Raw genomic sequence first — 25,132 nt, forward strand, 5'->3', positions numbered from 1 at the left:
GCAGGGACAAGGGACAAGCAAAGAGAACCCCCACCCACAGGGACCGGGACACAAGTCTTGACCGTCCCTCTACAGGCATTACCCGACCGGCTGCACTCAGACCCTGTCCGCAGCGGAGACTCACCCAAAGGCTGCAGAGGCCCCACAGTAGGACATGGGGACTGGTCCAAACACACAGGAATACCAAGCGGCTGGAGGAAACGGCGGCGTTAGTGTGACCCGGATGCGCATCCCTAGGAACCGGAAGTTGGCGGTCAGGGTCATCACACAATCCACACCTCGTTCCACCAGAAGCTTTCGGGCGCATGTGTCAGGCCTCAGGGGGCGGGGCGGGGAAAACGCCTAGACTCCGCCCACCTGGCCGTCCTGGGAACCCCGCCCCTGGTTACGCCCCGCCCGGCGTCTGGGTGGCGCTTGGTGTGTGGATAGGCTGGTTGGTTCACGCAGCTCCCAGACCAAGGTACCACTGAGGCACAAACTGCCCGCTTAAAAAAAAAAACAGCGCTCAGGTTTCAAGAAGATCTTTTAAAATGCGTGCAATCCCTCTCTCTCTAAAACGAACGTGAAATATTGGATGTATTTGGTAGATTTAGAAAAATTGTGGGAGGAGGAATGGCTGGGAAGTGCTGGAAGACACTTTTGAGGCTAGACCAAGGGGATGGTTTTATTCCCAGTATCAGTTTATTCATAATATTGTATTGAGGTTACAATTCATTTCTATTTTGTGCGCAATATTTTATGTAATAATTTTATCAGAAACAATTTTTACATGTTTCGTTAACTTTAAATTACTAACCCATCATGGGCAAGGAGCATGGTTGATTTCAGGTTTTGTTGGGGCCTGAAGTTTATTCAATTGGAGGACTCTCTTTAGAGAACACAATTTCCCTCTTTAGGGAAATCCACAATTACAAATAACAATGTTAGGTATAAAAAATGAATGTTTAATGTGAGAAAAGAAATCGCAAATTACAAAGTTTTTAAAATTCCATAAATAACACAAAGTCCGGAAGAATTAAGCACTGCAAGTACTATTACGTGCATGTTTGAACTACTTTTTTCCTACGTTTTTTGGCTGTATCTTCTTTGATCTCCTTTTCCTATGGCAATTTACTAAGGAATGTATTTACCAAGATCCTTGACTCCTGTCTCTCACACTGCACACCTAATTCATCTGTAAATTCTACACAATTTGTCTTAAAAATCTGTCCAGATTCAGACTAGTTCCTGCCTCTGTTGGTACGAGCTACAGTCAATGTGTGACCATTTGCTGTTTTTATACCCTTGCCCTTCCAGGATCTATTAACACAGCAGCAGTGGGCTTCTGTTAAAGCCTTAATCATACCAGGTCCCTCCTCCAGTGGATCCCTATTTTAAAATGAAAACCAAAATCCTTATATAAGCTGAGAGGACCCTCAAGATTTGACACTGCCCAGTACAAGTAACCTTATCTCTGACTTTCTCCATTATCCCTCCTCTCAAGACACACTGGTCTCTTTGCTATTTCTCTAATCTGCACATACACTCTGGGTCTTTGTGCTTGCTGATCCCTCTGTCTAGAATGCTCTTCCTCCAGATAACAGCATCATTCACACTTTCACTACCTTTACATCTTCGTTCAGATGTCACCCTCTAAATGAAAACTTTCCCAGACACTGTATTTAAAATTGAAACATTACCATCCTTCCTGAATTTCTTAGCCCAGTTCCCTCACTTAATTATTCTATAATAACAGTTATTCTAACAATTTGCTAGTGAATTTAGTTTAACATCTCTACTCCCACCCCTCAGTCTTCCTCTCCCCATTCTCCTCTCACCAGAATGTGAGCTCCTGTTTTGTTCACAGATGTATTTCAGAAGAAACGCCAGCACCAGAAGAGAATTTGGCATGTTGAGGGCACCCAATAAATGTTTGTTGGCTTAAAGGATAGATTGCTCATTTACTTTGCTTTTGCTCATCCAAAACCATACAAGCTGAGCCACCAACTCCACCAGGAGGGAGCCCATGAGTAACCAGTGTGGTACTCCCAGAGAAGTTCTTCCTAAAGCATATATTTACACATAACTCCAAAATGTGGGGCTTCCCAGGTGGCTCAGTAGTAAAGAATCCACCTGCCAGTGCAAGGAGACGCAGGAGATTCAGGTTCGATCCCTGGGTTGGGAGGATCCCCTGGAGGAGGAAATGGCAACCACTCCAGTATCCTTGCCTGGAGAATGCCATGGACAGAGGAACCTGGGGAGCTATGGCCCATCGGGTTGTGAAGAGTCAGACATGATTGAACATACATGCACCACGCAACTCTATAACACAGCTATCAGAAAGCACACCAACTCCTCCCCAGAGCAAAGAGTGCTGGCCGCTGCTGCTGCTAAGTCGCTTCAGTCGTGTCCGACTCTGTGAGACCCCATGGACTGCAGCCTACCAGGCTCCTCTGTCCATGGGATTTTCCAGGCAAGAGTACTGGAGTGCTGGACCTACTATTAATAAAAACCCTCCAATGTCTTCATAGTCCCCTAAGAATAAGGTCCAAGCTCTTTGCTATGGTCTACAAGGCCCTGTTGGCCTTCCCTTCCTAACTCTCAGATGTCGTTTCCAGCCTCCCTTACTCTCGAATTTCCACTTCCGAACTCTGGGAGATAGTGGAGGACAGAGGAGTGTGCGTCCATGGGGTTTGTAGAGTCGGACACGACTTAGCAACAGAGCAACAGCAACAACCCTCACGAACAGCCATCCTTCTCTTCTTTCTGCTTCTTGTACAAAACTAGCCTTCTTGCCTCAGGGTCTAAACAAATACTATTCCTGCTCTCTCCAACTCTCTTCTCCGAACCTTCCACGAATGGTTTCTTCTGTTTCTCTCGGTGAAATAACACCTCTGAAAGATTCATACAGCCCCTTCCCCCACCCTCACCCATGACCCCTTCTTCCTGTCTGAAGCAGCTCCTGCATTTCCTTCCCATACCTTATCTTTTCTCCAGGGTCACTATCGCAGTCTGAAATGACCTTGTTTATTTATTGTCTGTCACTGGAAAGTAAGCTCCTCAGGGGTCTTTTTTCACTCTTATTCATTGCTGAAGTCTCAGCACAGCACTAGAAGTGTGACTTGTTGTTCAGTCACTAAGTTGTGTCCAACTCTTTTCAGCCTCATAGACTGCAGCATGCCAGGTTCCTCTGTCCTCCACTATCTCCCAGAATTTGCTCAAATTCATGTCCATTGAGTTGGTAATGCTATCTGACCATCTCATCCTCTACCGCCCCCTTCTTTTGCCAAGAGCTGACTCATTGGAAAAGACCCTGATGCTGGGAAAGATTCATGGCATATAGTAGGTACTCAATAAACAAAATAAATATTTACTAATAGTTATTGAAGCTTTACTATGTGTTACTTACCATACACAGTAAATATAAATACTCCTGTTTCTCTTTTAAATCCTGCCGGCGATCTTGTGAAATACTATGATTATCTCTATTTTATAGATGAGGAAACTGAGGCAGGGGTATGTTAAACAACTTGCTCAAGACCACCCAACTGGCAAGAAGCAAACCCAGGAGTTTAGTCCAGGTCTGCAGGACTTCAGAGTCCAGGATGCCTCTCAAATAACAGGCAGAGCGAGTATGGATTCATTTGCTTACAAGTTTCTTTTCTCTGACTTCAGACAATTTTGCTTGCTGTCATGGTCAGCAAGACTGGAAAAGTTTGTTGAGTTGTATTCCCTGCCCTACTGCACTACTCCTGGGGACAGATCTCAAGAAATAGATCAAAAATATGGTTTTGTTCAAGCCTAGTTATAACTATTTAGATATTTGTGATACTCTTTCTGTAGATTTGGAAATATTTCATTCAAATTTTAACACAAAAGAAAGCTATTAAAATAGTCCAAAAGTATTATAGCCGTGTCTTTCTAAACAAAAGCCAATTGTAAATCAAAACACAAACCTAATTACACTACAACTATCTAAAAATAAGGTCTCTAAATTATATATTTCCACTAAAAAAGACATAATGAATCAGTGTTTTGAATAGGTATCAACTTAAACCCTCCTGGTTGATCTTAGAGGATAATAGTCTAGGTTTTGTTTCTGTTTATTTCTCTTAAGGTACTTAAGGCAATACCTTATTGTGTGCATGATAGTTGAGCCTCTAAAAGCAATCTACAGTTGATGGGATTGTAAAATGGTGCAACTGCTTATAAAAACAGTATAGCCATTCCTCAAAAAATTAAACATCAAACTACTATATGATCCAGCAATCTTACGTCTGAGTATATAGCCAAAATAACTGAAAGCACGGTCTCAAAGTGATATTGGCACACTCGTGTTTATAGCAACACTATTCACAATAGCCAAGAGGTGGAAGCAACCCAGATATCCATTGACAGATGAATGGATAAGCAAAATATGGTATGTGCATACTTTAGAATACTCTGCAACCTTAAAAAGGAAGGAAATTCTGTCACATGCTATATAATATGACTGAACTTTGAGGCCATTATGCTAAGTGAAATGTTAGTCAAATTGTTCTTCAAAAAGAACAAATACTGTGATTCCACTTATCTAAGCTATCTAAAGTAGTCAAATTCCTAAATATACCAGTGGCTGGAGGGAGGGAACAAAGGGGAATTATTTAATGGGTATAGAGTTTCAAATCTGTGAGATAAAAAGATTTAGGAGTCCTGTTTCACAAAAACATCAATATACTTAAACCAACTGTTTAAATGCACACTGAACAGCACACTTAAAATGGTTTTGTGAGTGTGTGCTTCAGTTGTGTCCAACTCTTTGTGACCCCATGGTCTGTAGCCCACCAGGCTCCTCTGTCCATGGAATTTTCCAGGTAAGAATATTGGAGTGGGTTGCCTCTTCCTTCTCCAGGAAATCTTCCCATCCCAGGGACTGAATCCACATCTCTTTGGCCTCCTGCATGGGCAGGTGGATTCTTTACCACTGAGCCACTGGCGAAGCCCTTAAAATGGCTTAGATGGTAAATTTTATGTGTTTTTACCACAACAATTAATTTTTAAAAAGAAATCTACAGTAATCTAGTCATTACTGTAATAATGATGTGGGTCATTTTATGCCTACTTGGCCCTGAGTGGACATTATTAGAGTCGTTTTCACAGTTTTGTCCAAATTTACACAGGTAACAAGCCTTTGGAGTGGGATAAATTCACATTTCCAAGATATGCAGTAACCTTTGCTATCTTTAGAGCAAAGCATTTCCAGCCTCCTGCACATATTATCTTCGGTTTAACCACAGACATCTTTTCCACATGGTTATTATTATTGTTCATATTTCTCCCCAATAAATCATTATCATGTGGAAACACTCGAGATCTGTTGCACTATAGAGAATGAGTTTTGAACAAAACTCAGGTGTTTTAGGACACCTCACCAGGCAGAATTTAAACTACAGCCCTGGAAATCTACATGAGAATTTGAAGTAGGAGATAGATATGCCCCGGGCCAAACAACTGGTGTTTGTCAAATGGAATAAAACTGAAGCTTTGTCCTCAGCCAGATGAGAACAATACTTGATTCCCTTTCTCCATTGAAATGAAGGGAGTGAACTAGCAGTGGGTAATGTGCTGCAGCAAAAATGGAAATGAGACTTTTCTAATAAACAAAGAAAATAAGGAAACAATGAACAGGCTAGGGAAACAGCATAAACAAGCCTGAAAGAGTTAAGCAAATCTTGGTTATTCTTCAGCTGTTACCATTAAAATCCACTTGTAGCTAGACTTGTCCTTCATAAAACTAATTAACTCTCTCACTCCTTATGAATTATACTCTGCACCCGGCATTCTCCTTCCCCTACTCTCCTTTGTGGGAAATCCCTGGTGTCTCAGTGGTAAAGAATCCAACTGCCAATGCAGGAGACACAGATTTGATCCCTGGGTTGAGAAGACTCCCTGCAGAAGGAAATGGCAACCCACCCCAGTCTTCTTGCCTGAAAAATCCCATGGACAGAGGAGCCTGACAGGCTACAGTCCATGGGGTCACAAAGAGCCAGGCACAAATTAGCAACTAAACCACCATCACCACCACCACCACCACCACCACTCTCCCTTGCAGCATTCTTCATTTCAGAAAGAAGGTCATAGGCTGAGAACCTCAGGGACACAAGAGCAGGTTGCTGAGCCACTTGATGCCAGCTTTGATGCCAGCTTTGCCTGTAAATTTGCAGGATGAAAGAAATGCAAGACCTTCATTACTTTGAGACTTATCACCTACTTTTGAGACTATCTCCCTATTCTCCAGGGAAGAGGGTAGGGCACAGTTCTTGAGGTGCTAGCTTGCTGTATTCCCTCTTTGCCTGGCAAAGAAATATAGCTACTCTTTCTCTCGCCTCTAGATCTCTGTCTCCGTATTTCTATTTGTCATTAGTGTACAGGGAGCCAAGATTTTGGCAGTGAAGTAAATGGAGCATTTTCTTCATCCTTACTGCAGGCAGCTATGTATTCATTAGGATCACACTTGAAGTGTATTCTGGTTTTCTATTTCTATGTAACAAGCTATCCCCAAACTCGGTGGTTTAAAGCAACCACTGTATCATATCTCACAAGTTTTGAGTCAGGAATTTGGGCAGGCCTGAGTTGGATGATTCCTTTCTTCTATATGGCATCAGTCAGTTAGTTGATGACGTTATAACTGGCAGGTTGGTCTAGAGGGTCCAACACGGCCTTACTCATATGCCTGGCACTTGGTGGGAATGCCTGGGTATAGCTGCCCTCCATGTAGTGTCAGAGCCTCTCCACATGGTCTCTCCATCAGGGTAGTTGAACTTTTTACATGGCAGAGACAGGTCTTGAAAGCTGCTAGTCCCCTAAGAACAGCCTGGTAACTGACACAGCATCACTTGTACCCATTGGTCAAAGCAATCATAAAGCTCATCTAGATTCAAGGAACGCAACTGAGCCCCTAGACACTGGCACAGTAACTTGGACCTCTTGCTACTATGGTTAGCTTTCTGATGGTCACTCAAAGAGCTCCTGAGGAAACATTCATTTTGATGTGTATCTACCTGTTTAGTTAGTAACTACTCTGTAAATTCTAGACTCTGAGGACACAGCAGAAAAAAATTGAGAGAAAAACCTTTACTTTCACGGAGCTCACATTCCAAGCAAGACATAGTCAGAAAATTTTGTGTTTGTAGAGTATGTTCACTTGGGGTTCAACATCCATTCCCACTTTCTCCTAGTGAGACTTCCCATATTGCAGAAGTGGGAATGTTAAGATGGCATTTCTCAGGCTCCCTTACAACTCAGATTTTGGATGAAATTTAGGTATTCCCAATTAGATGCACTTGGGTAAGATTTATAAGATGGAAATGAGGAAGAGACCATTTTCCTGAGCTTTGACCATGTCTACTGGCCAGTAGGGTCATCACTGGAGACCTGGACTTCTCCTCCAGCAATCTTTTGCTTCCGTCTCCAGCTCCATGAATTGGAAAGGCAATGGCTGCCACAGTGGCCACTAAGGCAGAGTTACTCAGCTCTAGCTTTCTGACCCCCTGACCCCTGAGTCTTAGTTGTAGAGATATGTTCTTAAAATTAGTCATTCCTGAGTTGACCTCTGATTCTCTCTTCTCCAGATTTTCAATGATTTACAATGATTTTGTAAGCATTCAATTTCCTGAAACTAATTGGCGCTAGTGGTAAAGAATCTGCCTGCAGTGCAGGAGACCTAGGTTCTGTCCCTGGGTTGGGAAGATCCCCTGGAGAAGGGAATGGCTATTCACTCCAGGATTCCTGCCTACAGAATCCCATGGACAGAGGAGCCTAGTGGGCTACACTCCATAGGGTCGAAGAGTAGGACACAACTCACCAGTAAATACTTTCACTTTCACTGTCCTAAACACCTAGAAAGATTTCTGTTGCCTATGCTAAAAACTGACTGAGAAGGTATGATATTAAAATTGAAATACTCAGTTCCCACTATCTCTGCCTTCTAGGTAGACCCCCCCTCCATATTTATCTGATTGTTACATTAGTATCCCCCAAGTGGAAATCTGAGCATCTGATGTTCTTGCCTTTGACTCCTCCCAGAAAGCTCTACAGCTTCCTAGGCACAGGGTGAACCTGATCTGGCCCCTGGCAGAGAGAAAGCCAAAAGCAGAATGCCAAGTGTTAGAGCAGAGAGCAAGTCCCAGGAATCACTTGAAGCTTGGGGAGTGCAATCACGGAAGCGAAGGATCTCAGGGTACCACCTCAGCATTTCATCTTGAGAGACAGACCAGCCTAGTCCCTTCCCTGCTCCACAGGAGTGTGCTTTTCTTTGCTTTTTTGTTGCTTGTGGGATCTTAGTTCCCCTACCAGCGATCGAACCCACACCCTTAGCAGTAAAAGTGCAGAGTCCTAACCACTGGACCATAAGGAATTCCCAGCAGTGTGCTTTAAAGCTATAAAATGAGAATGAAAATACTTTTCCTGATTCAAGGCACTTCATAAACTATACAGTACTACACAAATATAAGATGCTATCTAGTGTCTAGACTAGCTGTTCTTAAAGTGTGGAGCTTTCTGAGACTCTGTCAAGGAGGAGAGGAGGAGTAGTGTTAGTCACTCAATCATGGCCAACTCTTTGCGACCCCGTGGACTGTAGCCCACCAGGCTCCTTTGTCCATGAGATACCTCCAGGCAAGAATACTGGAGTGGGTTGCCATTCCCTTCTCCAGGGGATCTTCCTGACCCAGGAATCAAATCCAGGTCTCCTGCATTGCCGGCAGATTCTTTACCATCTGAGCTATAGGGAAGCCCCTATCAAGGAGTAAGTGAAATCAAACTACTGTTCGAGGGCAGAACAGTGACGCAAATGTGCGGACACAGGATTGGGGGAAGGAGGGCAAGATGAATTGGGAGATCAAGTTTGACATAAATACTCTAATATAGATACGTAATATAAATAGCTAGAGGGAACCTGCAGTATAGCACAAGGAGCTCAGCTCCGGGCTCTGTGATGACCTAGTTGGGCAGGATGGGAGGGACATGGGAGGGAGGTCCAAGAAGGAGGGGATATATGCATAGATATAGCTGATTCACGTCCTTGTAAGCAGAAACTAACACCTCATTGTAAAGTAATTAAAATCCATTTAAACAATAATGATGATAATATTAATGCAGCATTTTACTTTTTTACCCTTATTCTCTCAAAAACATGTTTTCCAGAGACTCTGTGATGCCATCATTGCCCTGATGGCCAATGGAATATGTGCTGGTATATTCTTCATTTTTAAAATTATAGCATTTTAAAATTCTGTTTTAATCTCTACAAAAGAAGATATTAATAGCTATAACCCAAATAGATAAAAGCTCTTTGGGGTCCTCAATGATTTTTAGTAGTGCTAAGTACTGAAGCAAAAACATGTTGTGTACACCCATTCTGGTGCTATCTATAATGGCTCCCACTCTAACAATTTCCAGATGCCTGATTCCCACTCATGGTCATACCCCTGCTGTGTCCAACACTCGTCTATGAGGATGCCTTTCTATTTTGACTAACATGCTTGAGACAGTATCTTCTGGAACAGATGTCCAGTAGCAGCTGTCTTGGCACAGCCTTGGGACTCCACATAACTATGAACTGTCTTCATGGGCAACACTAGACCCATCCAGTCCCTTGTTTTATTGCTGCTGGGTCATTCTTTCTGGCTGGACTTGCCTGGGATACCTGGTTTCTGCCCCTGCTTTCACCCTATTTAACATTAATCTCACCCACTTGTGGTCCCCCTCCTGTTCAGGTGGCCACCTGCTGTGAGGGTCATTTTCAGCTGCCCACAACCAAGCTGAGTCATCCCCACCCCTTAGCCCTGTCCAGTTGGAGAGCTGGACCCGGGTCAAACTGAAGCCTCTTGGAAGCTTCCTGCCAACCAGAAAATGGATTAATTTTTTGCTTTTAATTATGGTTATCCTTTCCCCCAAGAATGTTGTTAGTTATGTTACTTGTACTCTAGATTTGAAACTAAAACATAAACTGTTAGCAATGAATATTTCTTGTGAGTAGGATTAAAGAGACTATTCATTTCTATGTTATATGTATCTGTAAACTTTGCTTTTTTTTTTTTTTTTAACTCTAGTGAGAATGTGTCTCCAGTACTCTTGCCTGGAAAATCCCATGGACAGAGGAGCCTGGAAGGCTGCAGTCCACGGGGTCACTAAGAGTCGGACACGACTGAGCGACTTCACTTTCACTTTTCACTTTCATGCATTAGAGAAGGAAATGGCAACCCACTCCAGTGTTCTTGCCTGGAGAATCCCAGGGACAGGAGAGCCTGGTGCCTGCCGTCTCTGGGGTTGCACAGAGTTGGACATGACTGAAGCGACTTAGCAGCAGCAGCAGTGAGAATGTGTAGAGGTTAAGAATAAAGGCTCTGGAAGGAGATTGTGTCCGCTCTCTCTGAACTCCCTGGCTCTCCCACTGTCGTGTGACTTTGGGCAGGTCAAGTATCAATACTTTTTCTCAGTGTCTTACTTTTCTCATCTGGTAAAATGGAAACTTGCAAGAATACTTATCGAAGAAGGAGGAGGAGGAGGGGGAAACAGAGAGAGAAGAAAGCCCTTAGAGGGTTGTATGAGGATTAAATATATAAAATGGCTTAGAATTATTATAGATACATATCTATATAAGTGATTAAAAATCAGAATAGAATGAAGATATAGAAGGTACATTATGAAGCTTTCAGGAGTTTAGAGATACAGAAACAAAAATGATAATAAATCCTAAAGTCCTGATCTTTATCAGGAAACTTGAGAAGACGAGAAGCTATTAATCCAAGTGCATTAGAGGATGCCAAGCACTGGATTAGAAAGATAAGGAAGAAGGCTTATCTTCCTTTGTTTAGAAAGATAAGGAAGAAGGCTAATGAATTTTTACATACGGGTTACCATAAAATTTAACAGATCCATATGACTTCTGAATCATGTAATTATAAAAATAGACTGTCTACATCTTTTAATTAAAAAGACAAACAGCTTTTGTGTAATATTGGAATGTTTATTTTAATAATTTCAGTAAGTGCTTATAGCCCTGAAGCTAATAAATCTTAATATAGAAAACTACGTTTTAAAAACTGTTTGTTGTAGAAAACAAGTGATTATTAATCTAAGCTGTAAATTATGTTTGTTATAGAAGGTTTAATTTTATTCCAGTTTGGTGATAAACTAACCACCTGACTATGACCCCACTAATCTAGATCTAAATTAACTTGACCAGTATAAATTTTAGCAGATTCTCTTAAATTTGATAATGCATCTAAAAATATTCCTTCATGTTAAAAAGTTATAAAAAGTTATCTTATAAAAAAATTAAATATAAAGTTCTAACAGATTAAGTTTAAAAAGCAATACAAAGAATGAAATTCGGATACATGGAGGGACTTTGAAAGCATTATGCCAAGTAATAAGCCAAACACAAAAGGACAAATAATGTGTGATTCCACTTGGTGGGGCACCTAGAATAGGCAAATTCATAGAGTCAGAAAGTAGAATGGAGGTTACCAAGGTTACCAGGAGCTGGGGAAAAGGAGAGTGGAGAGTTCATTTATCGGTACAGAGTTTCTGTTTGGGATGATGAAAAAGTTCTGGAAATAGTTGTGATGGTGTACAACCTTGCCAATATAGTTAATGCCACTGAACTGTACACTGAAACACAGTTAAAATGACAACTTTTATGTTATGTATATTTTACCAAAATAAAAAAAATACTATACAAAAAAAAAAGCAATTCAGAGGAAACAATGTAAAATTTTCTGTAACACAACTAGCCTGGATTAAAATGTCAATGACATGAAAAAAAATCCAAAAATGTAGAGGAATTGCTCTAAATTAAAAGATAATAAAGAGATCCTAAAACCAAGTGCAATGAGTGACATTTTATTCAATCCTAATCTGAAAAAAAATCTATAAAATGTATTTTTGTATCAGCTGAGGGAATTTGAACATGAATTTGCAATGAGATGATGTTATGGAATATTTATTAACTTTCTTAGGTCTGATAATGAGACAGAGCAGGACCCTATGGTCTTTGCCCCTTATGTCCTCTGCCTGCCTTTTGTCGGTGGAAAAACTTTAGCCAAAGAATAAGTTTAATCATAAAAGTAAGGAATTGCAGAAACAAAGGAAAATAGTCAAAGGAGACCAAATAATATGAATAGTAATGTACTCGTTAGGCATAGTCAAGGACCTTTAGTTCCTTCTCAAGGGTTATGGATAATATTCTGAGTCATATCCAGTGAACTGTCTTATAGATAGAAACCTCCACCAGGTGGAAGAAGCTAACTACATGATGACCATACTGTAGTCATGATATAAGCTGCTACAATTCCAAGAATTGGCCTCAAGGAAATGAGAACAAACAATCATGGAGCTGAAGTACAGTTAAACAATCAAGATGATGCTGGTCAGACCACCGATGACCAATTTCAAGATGACTGTCAGAGCTGACTGTACTGTTTCTACATGTAGACCCTCCCTCCATCTGTAAAAGCTCTTGCCCTCTGATTATGTGTGTGGTGGGGGGAGCTGGCCTTTGGACAGGCATCCACCACCACCCCACCCCTCTCCCAGGGTTACCAGCATTCAAAATAAAGCAAACTTTCCTTTCCACCAACCTGCCCTCTATAGTAGCTATTTTGAGTGGCGATCAGCAGGATCCCACTTTTGGTTACAGTAGTAGTATTGCATTTATGTACACCAGTGTTTTTATCCTCAGGAGATACAGGAAATATTTAAAGCCCAAAGGGCCATGATGTCTGAGGCTTTCAAATAGTTCACAAAATTTTAAAAATGCAGGGAGAAATGTAAGCAAATGTAGCAAAATGGAAGCAGGTGTTGAATTTAAAGTGTAGATAAGTGCTCGTTCTTTTATTCTTTCAACTATCCTGCCTATTTGAAAATATTTGAAAAATCCAGAATCTTGATATTTCATCACAGGGAGAATGCCCTTTTTAGGGAACACCTGCTGTTTGCACTCACCCAGCATCCAAACTCCTCTTCCTGTAATAGTACCTGCATTTGCTTTTGGGGCATTATCCTCCCCTGGTGTATACTTACTTATTCTAAATTTCAATCTGTTAATAAGGATCCTCTCCCTCCCAGAACAAGGGGGTAGGTGCACAAGCCAAGTCAATCAAATGCTCCCTTGTAAGAATTTCACCTTGGGTAGATTAACACAAGGCACATCTGATACCACCTGGAGGTACTGCTCATCACTTCCTACTTCCCAACTCCCTAGAGCTAGCCTGTATGCTTTTTCTGAGGCTTGACATTTACTTTTGCCTCAGTGAGCTATTCCATTCTTTCAAATAAAATATTGTTATTGTTGTTGTTATCGTGAAAACCAGAATTGGTCACTGTTTTTGACCAGTGAACCATTTTAACACTGATCCAATGTTTTGTCTACAAAATAAGAAAGAAAAAAATCTCATAGAAAAAGCACATAGAGAAAATTCCTAGCATGAAAAAGCTACTGCTTTTATATGATGGTTAGTATCTTCCAGGCCAGAGACAAGTTGCAATTATGAAATGAAATGAGCTGTGAATCATAAAACAAGTTAAAAAATTCAGTAAGCAATGGGAGTGAAAGCAAGCTGAAAACAGAAAAATGATGATTCCATCAGCCAAGGATGGAATCTCAGGATAATATGGCTGCATTTACCAACCACCCACAGCCCCAGGCACTGTGTTAGGTTTTCGTATCCATCACCTCACTGGATTCTCCCAACGGCAAAATTATTATGTTATTTGACTATATATACTCTAATTATCCGCACTTTACAGAAACCTGGGGCTCAAGATTGTTAAATCTCTAAGTTGAAGACTCAGGAAGAGGAGCAGGATCCAAACTCAGACATGTGACTACAGCTCAGGGGCAGTAACACCAGGAGGGCAAGTGAGCTCCAGCTTCCGGTTCAGATCTGCATCCCACAGGCCTAAGCCCCTCCCCTTCAAGTTCCTGAGCCAATCCAGAGAGCAGTCAATGGATATTGAAAGACTGCACTCTTCTCTACCCACTCTGGACCAAGGAGCTTCCTCTGCGGACATCTTCCATAGCACTCAATTCCTGGCTCTTAAGGGTCTCCTGAGTCACCTCTGCTACCCACAAGAACTGGGTGCCACACCCTCCCAAGTTAACGCACCGGAAAAGGAGTACGTCAAGGCTGTATATTGTCACCCTGCTTATTTAACTTATATGCAGAGTACATCATGAGAAACGCTGGACTGGAAGAAACACAAGCTGGAATCAAGATTGCCGGGAGAAATATCAATAACCTCAGATATGCAGATGACACCACCCTTATGGCAGAAAGTGAAGAGGAACTAAAAAGCCTCTTGATGAAGGTGAAAGTAGAGAGTGAAAAAGTTGGCTTAAAGCTCAACATTCAGAAAACGAAGATCATGGCATCCGGTCCCATCCCTTCATGGGAAATAGATGGGGAAACAGTGGAAACAGTGTCAGACTTTATTTTTCTGGGCTCCAAAATCACTACAGATGGTGACTGCAGCCATGAAATTAAAAGATGCTTACTCCTTGGAAGGAAAGTTATGACCAACCTAGATAGCATATTGAAAAGCAGAGACATTACTTTGCCAACAAAGGTCTGTCTAGTCAAAGCTATGGTTTTTCCAGTAGTCACGTATGGATGTGAGAGTTGGACTGTGAAGAAGGCTGAGCACCGAAGAATTGATGCTTTTGAACTGTGGTGTTGGAGAAGACTCTTGAGAGTCCCTTGGACTGCAGGGAGATCCAACCAGTCCATTCTGAAGGAGATCAGCCCTGGGATTTCTTTGGAAGGAATGATGCTGAAGCTGAAACTCCAGTACTTTGGCCACCTCATGTGAAGAGTTGACTCATTGGAAAAGACTCTGATGCTGGGAGGGATTGGGGGCAGGAGGAGAAGGGGACAACAGAGGATGAGATGGCTGGATGGCATCACTGACTCAATGGACGTGAGTCTGAGTGAACTCCGGGAGTTGGTGATGGACAGGGAGGCCTGGCGTGCTGCAATTCATGGGGTCGCAAAGAGTCGGACATGACTGAGCGACTGATCTGATCTGATCTGAACCCCTGCTTCGGAGAACACAATGGCACCCCACTCCAGTACTCTTGCCTGGAAAATCCCATGGACGGAGGAGCCTGGTAGGCTGCAGTCCATGGGGTCGCTAGGAGTCGGACACGACTGAGCGACTTCACTTTAGCTTTTCACTTTCATGCATTGGAGAAGGAAATGGCAACCCATTCCAGTGTTCTTGCCTGGAGAATCCCAGGGATGGGGGAGCTTGGTGGGCTGCCGTCTATGGGGTCGCGAAGAGTTGGACATGACTGACGTGACTTAGCAGCAACCCCTGCTTTAGGGTGTTAACTTCATCCACAGAAAATAGGTTCCTCCTGCTCCCATTCACCTTTACCTTGTAAAGCTGAATGGATAAAAGCAATGGCTTTGGAGCCAGATATACCACCGTTCAAGTCCCTGCATCACAGCTGCCTGCTGCTGCTGCTAAGTCGCTTTAGTTCAGTTCAGTCGCTCAGTCGTGTCCAACTCTTTGCGACCCCATGAATTGCAGCATGCCAGGCCTCCCTGTCCATCACCAACTCCCGGAGTTCACTCAAACTCATGTCCATAGAGTCGGTGATGCCATCCAGCCATCTCATCCTCTGTTGTCCCCTTCTCCTCCTGCCCCCAATCCCTCCCAGCATCAGAGTCTTTTCCAATGAGTCAACTCTTCACATGAGGTGGCCAAAGTACTGGAGTTTCAGCTTTAGCATCACTCTTTCCAAAGAACACCCAGGGCTGATCTCCTTTAGAATGGACTGGTTGGATCTGCTTGCAGTCCAAGGGACTCTCAAGAGTCTTCTCCAACACCACAATTCAAAAGCATCAATTCTTCGGCGCTCAGCTTTCTTCAGTCATGTCCAACTCTTAGCGACCCCATGGACTACAGCCTACCAGGCTTCTCTGCCCATGGGATTTTCCAGGCAAGAGTACTGGAGTGGGTTGCCATTGCCTTCTCTGTCACAGCTGCCCACCCGTGTGTAAATTTCTTTAGGCTTCTAACCTAAAGTTAGGAATGATAACCCTACATTTAAAGTAGAGCTGTTGTGAGGATAACATGCACTAGTCTATAAAAAGCATCTAGTACAGTGCAATGCACTTTGTAAGCACTTTATAAACAATAATTTGTTATTTTTTTCTTACTTTCACTGTTATCCCCACATTGTAATCTGTCCAGCCCTTCAACCTTGATTTTTTGGGGCCTAAATCTCTTGCCTTCTCTTGTCAATTGTTTTTTTTTTCTCTCTGGAATTGAATACAAACCCAGGTTTGTCCCAGTTCACTGGTGGGTGTTCTTCAGGAACAAGAATTTAGGCTGCCTGACATTTTTATTTCTAAAATTTATTTCCAGGTAGAGTTTGTGCTTCCCTGGTGGCTCAGATGATAAAGAATCTGCTTGCAACACAGGAGACCCGCATTCAATCCCTGGGTGAGGAAGATCCCCTAGAGAAAAGAATGGATACCCACTCTAGTATGCTTGCCTGGAGAACTTCATGGACAGAGAAGCCTGATGGGCTACAGTCCATGGGGTCAGAAGGAGTCAGATACGACTGAGCAACTAACACACACAGAGTTTTGTTGCAATGTCCAGCAGTTTTTATCTAAAACTTGAATGTAGGTGATTAGGCCCCTTGAGGCCTAGGCCTCAAGTCAGCAGTGCCTGACCCTGCACTTGCTGGCCATGAGGTGTGCACACTACTTCTCATCTCTGAACCTCAGTCTCCTCAGTTATAAAATGAAGAGTCTGGCTCTTAATCTGCAGGGATGTAATGAGGAATCCATAAGAGAGCAACGGTAACACCCATGTGCCTGGCATAGAGTAGGCAAGGATAAGGCTAGTTTCCTTTCCTCAAGCAGACCATCACTGTATTTTTAAATTTTAATTTAATTGGCTCTGCTGGGCTTCAGTAGTTGAGGCACACAGACTTAGTTGCCCCTGCAGTATATGGAATCTTCCTGGACCAGGGATCGAACTCGTGTCTCCATGGCAGGCAGATTCTCAGCCACTGGACCACAGGGATGTCCCCATCACCATCTTAAAATACTGCCATGAGGATCCTAACAGAGAGGTCCCACCTCTAAGAAAATAGCAAGGCTCCCCCTCTCCTCTTGCATCTTCTACCTCTTCCTTACACCTTTTGTTTCTCTGAAACTCAGTCATTCTGCAGTTGGGGGTGGGGCAACACAGGAAAGAGAGGGGGTCCTGGGACTCAGCCAGCCCCAAAGTGGCCCTGCTTAGATGCCATCTGGTCAGGAACTAGAGTTGCTGCTTAGAAAAACACATCGGTTCTGGGCACCACTACCTAAGGGAAAACTCTGAGAGACTTAAAAAACAGCAGTAAAGATGATTAAAGAGTGAGGAAAGACTACAGAACCTGGATTAAGGCAGGGTGCAGGAGGGGGAGGCAGGGCTGCTGAAAAACTGTTTCCAAAGAGATGAAGCCAAACAAACAAACAAAAAAACATATAGTAGAAGATTAATGGTATAGATTGGGAGGGATGAATCTGGGACAGGGCAATGGATGGGTCTTGGCAGGTCTAACTGAGGCAGTAACCTGAAGTTGGGGAATTTCTTTATGAAAAAGGATGCAAGGGACTTCCTTGGTGGTCCAAAAGTTAACACTGCCTTCCAATGCAGGGGGTGTGGTTTCAATCCCTGGTTAGGGTTAGGGTTAGGGTTAGGGGGAACTAAGATCCCACATCCCACAGCCAAAAAAATAAATAAATATAAAGTTAAATTTAAAAGAATGCTAAATTATTCCCACAAAACTAGTAGGGCCCTTTCTGGACTTCAGGTGAGGGACCCTGAAGCTCTATTGATTTCACCTCTATCAAGCAAATTTACCTCTAGTCGATGGTGTGACAGGTGAGCTGTTAACAGATTTGGGAAATGGTCCCAAAGCTTGATTGTTCTGCAAACTCTGCCTGGCAACGCCTTCTTCCCCTAACGAATGCCTTTTTAGCCTGCAAAACACAACAGCAGCGTGCTCTCTCCTCAGACATCTCACCAGATACAGCTTTCCCCTGCCGCAGTGGTTCCGGGCCTCACCTCACCTGTCACCTGTCACGCACGCACAGTGCTTATATGGACCACTCCACCTGTGCATTAGTTGTCTAATGCTGTATAATACATTTCTCCAAATATAGTGGCTTAAAACCATACTCATTATCTCACTGTAGATGAGGCATCCGGGCATGGTTTCATCTTGTCTCAGCTGTAAGAGATCAGCTTCCCAGCTCACACGATTGTTGGCAGGATTCGATTCCTCAGGCTGTTGGACTGAGGCCTCAGTTCCTCAAGAGCTGCTGGCCGGAGGCCTCCCGCTGTTCCTTGCCATGTAGACCTCTCCAGCCAGCAAGCATGGCAGCTGGCTTCATCAGAGCAAGCAGATTAGAAGGCAAAAGAGAGAGTGGCAGCAAAGCAGAAGTCACAGTCCTTTGTAACCTAGTCACAGAGGTGACACCCCAGCACTTTGGTCATATTCCACTCATTAGAAGCAACTGACTAGGTCCAGCTTGTACTCATAAGTAGGGAGTCACTAAAGGTCATAAATAGCAGGAGGTGAGGATCATTTGGAAGCCTGTCAGAAGCTGCCAGCTACAAATATCACTCCTACTCCTTCCTGTCACTGCCTGTTGTCCTGCCTGTCTCTGCCAGACCCTTAGGAGTGCCTTGAAGATGGGGAGCACAGTTTATTCATATCTTAGTACTCCTCAGTGACTAGCCCAGGCCTCTCAAACTTGTTAAGTGAATGGATAATGAATAAATGAATGACTGGTTACTCACTGTAGCAGAAATGGAACCAAGGGCAACGGTATCACATTTCTTAAGAGAGAGTGCTGTTTATTGCCCTTTCACCTATCACTTCATTTCCAGAAAATTAAGGAAATAATCAGAAAAATAATAACAAGGATATATTCAGAAGTTTGTAAGTTAGTTGCAAGAATATTCTATAGAATTGTTTATAATAGCAAACCTCCCCCTCAAAAACAAAAACAGCTAACCTGTAAACTACCTGAATGTCCAGTGATAAATAAAGGCTGATTAAGTGCATTATGCTACAGTGCTGCAGTGGATAATCTATTGTTATAAAAGTGAAAAATATGGAACAATACTAAGTGACAGGAAAAGATGCTTGCAATGTTGAACATTATTTTCAGTTTCAGTTCAGTTCAGTTGCTCAGTTGTGTCTGACTCTGCAACCCCATGGACTTCAGCACGCCAGGCCTCCCTGTCCATCACCAACTCCAGGAGTTTACTCAAACCCATGCCCATTGAGTAAGTGATGCCATCCAACCATCTCATCCTCTGTCATCCCCTTCTCCTTCCACCTTCAATCTTTCCCAGCATCAAGGTCTTTTCCAGTGAGTCAGTTCTTCACATCAAGTGGCCAAAGCATTGGAGTTTCAACTTTAACATCAGTCCTTCCAATGAATATTCAGGACTGATTTCCCTTAGGATGGAGTGGTTGGATCTCCTTGCTGTCCAAGGGACTCTCAAGAGTCTTCTCCAACACCACAGTTCAAAAGCATCAATTAGTTTAATACCTTATAATATTGCACAGTATTTGTTGTACATCTACAGATTACAGAATAGTATATGCAGTTCACATTTTTACAAAGTAACTATACATATAGAAAGAGTCTGGAAGGATTTAATCAGTTTTGAGTGGACATGAGGTTCAGATAAACCGATTTTTTAAAACTTGTTGGAGTATCGTTGATTTACAAGGCTGTGTTAGTTTCAGGTGTACAATAAAGTGCATCCATTATACATATCCGCATATCCACTCTTTTTCAGATTCTTTTCCCATATAGCCATTACAGAGTATTGAGTAGAGTTCCCTGTGCTGCACAGTAGGTTCTTACTAATTATCTGTTTTATATACAGTAGTGTGTATATGTCAATCCCAATCTCCCAATTTGTTCCTTCCTGCATTTCTCTCCTGGTAATTATATGTTTGTTTTCTACATCTGTGACTCTGTTTCTGTTTTATAAGTTTGTAAGTTCTTTTTTTTTTAGGTTCCACATACAAGTGATATCACGTATTTGTCTGTCTGACTTACTTCACTCAGTATGACAGTCTCTAGGTCCATTCATGTTGCTACAAATGGCATTATTTAATTTTAATGGCTGAGTAATATTCTGCTGTATATATGTACAACATCTTCTTTATCCATTCCTCTGTTGATGGACGTTAGGTTGCTTCACGTCTCGGCTGTTGTAAATAGTGCTGCAGTGCACGTTTTGCATGTATCTTTTCGAATTATGGTTTTCTCTGGATATATGCCCAGGAGTAGGATTGCTGGATTACATGGTATCCCTATTTTAAGTTTTTTAAGGAACCTCCATACTGTTCTCCATAATGGTTGTACTAATTTACATTCAACAGTGTGGGAGGATTCCCTTTTCTCCATACCCTCTCTAGTATTTTTTTTTTTTAGATTTTTTTTTTTGATGATGGCCATTCTGACCTCATTATAGTTTTAATTTGTGAAGCCACTCAGTCATATCTGATTCTTTGTGACCCCCATGGACTGGGGCCTGCCAGGCTCCTCCATCCATGGAGTTTTCCAGACAAGAATACTGGAGTGGGTTGCCATTTCCTCCTCCAGGGGATCTTCCTAACCCAGGAATTGAACCCAGGTCTCCTGCATTGCGGGAGGATTCCTTACTGTATGAGTCACCAGGGAAGGCCATTTGATTTGCATTCCTCTAAAAATTGAGCATATTTTCATGTGGTTTTTGGCCATTTGTATGTCTCCTTAGGAGAAATGTCTTTTTAGATCTTCCACCCATTTTTGATTGGGCAGCTTGTTTTTTTGATATTGAGCTATGAGAGCAGTTTCTGTATTTTGGAGATTAATCCCTGCTCAGTTGCTTCATTTGCAAATATTTTTTTCTGTGGATTGTCTTTTCATTTTGGTTATGGTTTCTTTTGCTATGTAAAACTTTTTAAGTTTAACTGGGTCACACTTCTTTATTTTGTTTTTATTTTCATTACTCTAGGAAGTGGATCAAAAAAGATGTGAAAAGAACATTTTAAATTGCTTAAACAAGCAGGTATGTGTTTCTGGGATTTTTGATTGCTTGTTTTCACATAACAAGATGCTAAGGCAAGCTCTGGCCTTGGTTCTCTCCGGCTCAGTACCACTGCAGGAATTTTGTCCTTTCCCTCATGCTCGCTACCCCATAGTCATAGATGATTGCCCCAGCTCCAGGCCTCACATGCACTTTCAAAGAAGGAAGAACAGCTAAGGGGAAGCTCCAGTCACGGCTAACTCTTTACTAGGAAAGCAAAAGCTTTCCCAGAAGTCCCCCAGTATACTTCTCTAACCCTCTCATTGACTGAGTTACACGGACATTCGGTGGTACTGAAAGTCAGTGGTACTTACTAGAATGGATATGAGCATCACTTCTTCTACATCATGTCCTAAAAGGAAATTGTTAGCCATCTACTTCCTCTTTGCCCCCCTTTCCCACAGGCTGGGAATGTAGATGTAGCAATAGAGAGCTTGTTTCAGCAATGTCCTAGGAAAAATATATATAACAAACAAACAAAGGAAAACAGAAATAACAAAGTCCTAGGAAAAGGCAGATCAACAAGAGAGAGGGAACTAGTGTCCTTCAGTGACACCTGGGGCAGAAGCACTCACCTCTGAATTCACTCTGATCCACTCAGAGGCTTAAAGAGATAAAACAGCAGCAACTATTAAACAAGATATATATATTTAAAGTATTCTATATTTTTAATCTCTTTATTAAAACAGCTATTCTCTTCCTCAACTAATACAGAAAACAAACTGCATGATACTAATGGTTGTCATTAATAGTTAGAAAGGGAGTTAGGAGCTAAGATGAAAGAAGAGAGGGGTCAAATAAGTGCAGGAATGGGAGAAGAGGTTTTTATAAAGAGTTCTTGGAAAATACAAAAGCCTGTGTTATTGGGGGAGGCAACTGAACTATAACAGGCAGGGCACTGATGGAGCTCGGTCAGAAGCCCTGCTGGGCTCTGTTTGGGCTAGAATTGGGGCTGCAGCTAAACACAAATACCAAGATGAAGCTGAACAGTGCAACCTTGTATATGATGCAAAGATCCATGGTTGAAGAAGGGTCTGTGAAGCTTTGAATCAGATGAGACGGCCATCAGTCAGAGTCTTTAGGTTGTAAACAGGCAACCTGGACAGAAGGCAACTCTGGCTCTCTTAAATACAGCAAAACCAAAAAGAAATTTATTAGAAGGACACCGAGGATATCAAAGCATCCAGGGAAGATCTTACAGCCAAGTTCTAGGAAAGGACAAGATCCAAGTCAACTCTGGGAATCCCACTAGCAGAAATATCTAATCTCTTCTAGGTCAGAATCACCTGGAAGACTTGTTAAAACACAGATTGCTGGGGCCTCCACCCAGAATTTCTGATTCAGAGGATGTGGGGTGGGGTCCGGGAATTTGTATTTCTGACAAGTTCCCAGATGCTGATGCTGGTGATCCAGGGACCACATATAAGAACTACTTTTCCAGGTAAACACATCAAATAATTCAGCACCAACTACCTTCCATCCCCAAGTGTTTCCTCTCAAGGTTGCAAAGTCCTAAGAAAGTTTAGTTGACTCAGAGTTGAGTCACTCCTGTGGTCAGAGAGGTAGTCCTATGATGATTGGCAGCCTTGTGAGTGTCACATAGGGTGGGGGTGGGAGAGAAGTTCCCCAAAGGAAAGAACAATGGACAGACAAAAATAGATGTCCTCAATGTAGTAACTGGCCAAGCTGAATGCACCGCTCTCTCCGTCTGCCCCAAGATCTGCTATAACAACTTCTCTTAGCACAGAAAGTTCCAGAAGAGAATTTTAAAATTATTTATTTATTTGACTGTGTCAGGTCTTAGTTGCAGTGTGCAGGCTCAGTATTTGTGACACACGAGCTTAATTGGCCCACAGCTTGTGGGATTAGTTTCCCCAAACAGGGATCAAACCTGTGTCCCCCTGCATTGGAAGGCAGATTCTTAACCACTGGACTGCCAGGGAAGTCTCAGAAGAGAGAACTTTTTAAAAAGAAAAGACGGAAAGAGAATGTGGACTCTTGAACTGCTATCTTTATTCAAGCCTCATTCTATTTTCTAGCCAGGAGACTCCTGCCCCCTAGAGGCCAGGAATATATTCCACAGATGCCTTGGTGACTTAGAGAAGCCCCATGGAGGCAGTAGTCTTTGCGCTGGGGACCATTTTGCCCAGGACAACCTGTCATCATTCGTGCTGTGGCTTTTCTCAGCCGCAGACAGACTGACATCAATATATAGTGATAGTGAAAGTCGCTCAGTCGTGTCTGACTCTTTGCGACCCCGTGGACTATACAGTCCATGAAATTCTCCTGGCCAGAATCCCTGAATGGGTAGCCTTTCCCTTCTCCAGGGGATCTTCTTGACCCAGGAGTCAAAGTGGGGTCTCCTGCATTGCAGTTGGATTCTTTACCAACTGAGCTATCAGAGAAGCCCCAAACAGATAGTTTGTAAGAAGACTAAACACATGTTTTTGCAGTATATTTTATATGCTTTCACAGTGAACATTTTCCTTCAGAAAAACTATGGCGGAAAAAAAAAAAAAGGTAACCTAAGTACCCAAGCATATAATTGTGTAACTCTGTATTGTTATCTATCAAATTTTCTTTAAATTAGGTTCAACCACCTGAGCTTATAAGCCTATAGGATGATTTAACATAGCAACATGGAGTGTGTTAAAAACATGCTCAAATTTATATAACAGTCAATGTAATATGCCATATTAACAGGATAAAGGACAAAACATATGATTATCTCAACAGATGCATAAAAAATTTGACAAAATCCAACATTTAACAAAATCCAACACTCAACAAACTAGGAATAGAAGGGCTCTTTCTTAGCCTGATGAATGTCATCTACAGAAGCCCCACAGATAGCACAATAGTACTTAATAGTAAAAATTGAATGTTTTACCTTAAGATCAGTTGTTAAGATTACTGTTTGCCAGGGGCTGGGGAAGGGGGAAATAGGAATTTGCTAGCGGGTACAGGGTTTTTTGGGGGGTGATAAAAATGTTCTGAAGTTAGTAACAGTGGTTGCCAACCTTTGCATGAATGTACTAAAAACCACAGAATTAGTCATTTTAAAATGGTAAGTTTTGTGATATGTGAATTTTACCTCAAATAAAATTGTTACTAGAAAATATAGAACTTCCCTGGTTGTCCAGTGATTAGAATTCTGCGCTTCCACTGCAGGGAACTCAGATTCAATCCCTGGTCGGAGAACTAAGATCCTGCATGTGTCGTGGCATGGCCTGTGTGTGTGTGTGTGTTTGTGTGTGTGTGTGTTTGTGTATACATACAAACACATGGGGACAACTAGTGATTGTGTAGCTGGAAGTGGTGGGAGGGATCCCATAATCCCTGGAATAATGCTTGGAATAGAAGAATTATTTATTTAAGAATTATTTATTCTCTTTAACTTTCCCAAAACTGGTGGAAAGGGAGCCCAATTGAATAATTTAATTTTGCTAAAGAAAAACAAAAAAAGAACTCTATAATTGTCAAGTACCCTTTGTTTCAAAGGGCCTTTTTTTTTTGCCATGCCAAGGAACTTGTGGAATCTCAGCTCCCCAACCAAGGATTCAACCTAGGCCCATGGCAGTAAAAGTGCCTAGTCTTAACTACTGGACAACCAGGGTTTTCCTTCAAAGAGCGCTTTAATGAGTATTCAGTGGGTCAGTTTCACCCTGAGGCTTAATCTAGAGCAGAGAAGAAATCCCATGGATGGAGGAGCCTGGAACGCTATAGTCCATGGGGTCACGAAGAGTCGGACACTTACTGAGGGACTTCATTTTCACTTTTCACTTTCATGCACTGGAGAAGGAAATGGCAACCCACTCCAGTGTTCTTGCCTGGAGAATCCCAGGGACGGCAGAGCCTGGTTGGCTGCCATCTGTGGGGTCACACAGAGTTGGACACGACTGAAGCGACTTAGCAGCAGCAGCAGCATAGAGTCAGAAAAGTTTTGGAACAGACTGCTGGAGACTAGAATGAAGCTAGAGTGAGGCTGACTCCCAAGGAGGGATAG

General features: G+C 42.4%; 1 protein-coding gene across 2 annotated transcripts in view; it reads right to left on the bottom strand.

Annotated features, from left to right (window-relative positions):
- EYA3 (EYA transcriptional coactivator and phosphatase 3) overlaps positions 1–276 on the bottom strand; it is a 94,996-nt gene extending 94,720 nt beyond the window's left edge. The window contains exon 1 of one of the 2 annotated variants that reach the window (XM_070383842.1): positions 125–276. The gene's annotated coding sequence lies outside the window, so the exon portion shown is untranslated. The remainder of the gene's footprint in view (positions 1–124) is intronic. The other variant, XM_070383847.1, reaches the window with a different exon arrangement.
- Positions 277–25,132: the final 24,856 nt, after the last annotated feature.

The sequence above is a fragment of the Bos mutus genome, chromosome 2 (genome assembly GCF_027580195.1).
Source record: "Bos mutus isolate GX-2022 chromosome 2, NWIPB_WYAK_1.1, whole genome shotgun sequence".
Lineage (NCBI taxonomy): Eukaryota > Metazoa > Chordata > Mammalia > Artiodactyla > Bovidae > Bos > Bos mutus.